Source organism: Myotis davidii, unplaced genomic scaffold, assembly GCF_000327345.1.
Source record: "Myotis davidii unplaced genomic scaffold, ASM32734v1 scaffold2460, whole genome shotgun sequence".
Lineage (NCBI taxonomy): Eukaryota > Metazoa > Chordata > Mammalia > Chiroptera > Vespertilionidae > Myotis > Myotis davidii.
This window is the reverse complement of record NW_006291826.1, coordinates 18,602-19,716: the sequence shown is the minus strand read 5'-3', so window position 1 is coordinate 19,716 and position 1,115 is coordinate 18,602. Positions and strand designations below refer to the sequence as shown.

Below are 1,115 nucleotides of genomic sequence, written 5' to 3'. Positions count from 1 at the left end.
GGAGGTCCCCATCGTGGCGGATGAGATCTGTCGGCAGCAATACCTCAGGATTGGCAAGGTTATCAAGGATGACATGCTGTGTGCCGGCAGTGAAGGCCCGAGCACCTGCAAAGTGAGACCCCCAGACTGTGGCCTCCATCAGTTGCCCCTGCCTGTATGGGAATGAGCACTGACCACATGTCTCTTCTCTCCACAGGGTGACTCTGGGGGCCCCTTGGTCTGTAAATTGAGGGGTACCTGGGTCCAGGTAGGCGTGGTGAGTTGGGGGCACAAGTGCGGTCTTGACAACTTTCCTACAGTCTATGCCCGAGTGACATCCTTCTTGTCTTGGATCCGCGGTCATATTGGTTCCTCTCCTTGAGCCCGGGGCCGGGCAAGGATGCTGCCCATGAGCTGAAGACAGGCTCTCCAGGGTGTCTGGGGACCCTCCCTGCTTTTCATTGCCCCTAGCGCCTCCTCCACCCCTCCCCCGTCACCCCCCACCTGCTCTGAGATCCTCCTCCCTCAGGACCTCCATCAGCCTCTCTCCCCTGACAGGCAAAAGGGAGAGGTGGGATGTGCTCTGAAGTCCGCGGGCACTGCAGGACTCCTGCCTCCTCCCCACCCTCTGGAGCTCATTAAACTGCATGAACAACTGCTCTGGACTCAGTGCACTTACCTGTGGGCGTGGCCAAGGCGGCCAGTGGGCGGTCCGTGCTGCTGGGGGAGCCCAGGCTCTGGGGGAGGGGGACCAGGTGGGATGGGCAGCTATGGCTGCAGCTGGAAGAGGGCGCCCTGGCGGCTCTCTTGGCTGGGGTGGAGGGGAGTCTGCTGCCCGGGGCTGGAGGCCACAGCCCGGAGGGCCGCCCCCAGAGGGTGCAGACCGTCCCTCTTCCTCCTTCAGTCGTAGTCAGTGTGTCATGGAGGCTTTAATGACCTGGACTTGGCCGCATGCAAACAGGAGGTGCTGTGTTTCCATGGTCACCGCTGCTCCCTCTGACCCGGGGGCGCGCCGAATCCCCATTTTCCAATGTGATCAACTCCTGGGACCAAATGCAGTGCAGCCTCATTTCCACCAGATCCTCAGTCTCCCATCCTGAGCTTCTGCAGAGCAGGGAGGACCTGCAGGGGCCCGG

At 61.7% G+C, this 1,115-nt stretch overlaps 1 long non-coding RNA gene across 1 annotated transcript; it reads left to right on the top strand.

Annotated features, from left to right (window-relative positions):
* Window positions 1-6: 6 nt before the first annotated feature.
* LOC107183316 lies at window positions 7-637 on the top strand. Its single transcript, XR_001514097.1, has 2 exons — window positions 7-112; window positions 197-637. It is a non-coding gene; the product is annotated as an uncharacterized LOC107183316 (long non-coding RNA).
* The last annotated feature ends 478 nt before the right edge of the window (window positions 638-1,115 follow it).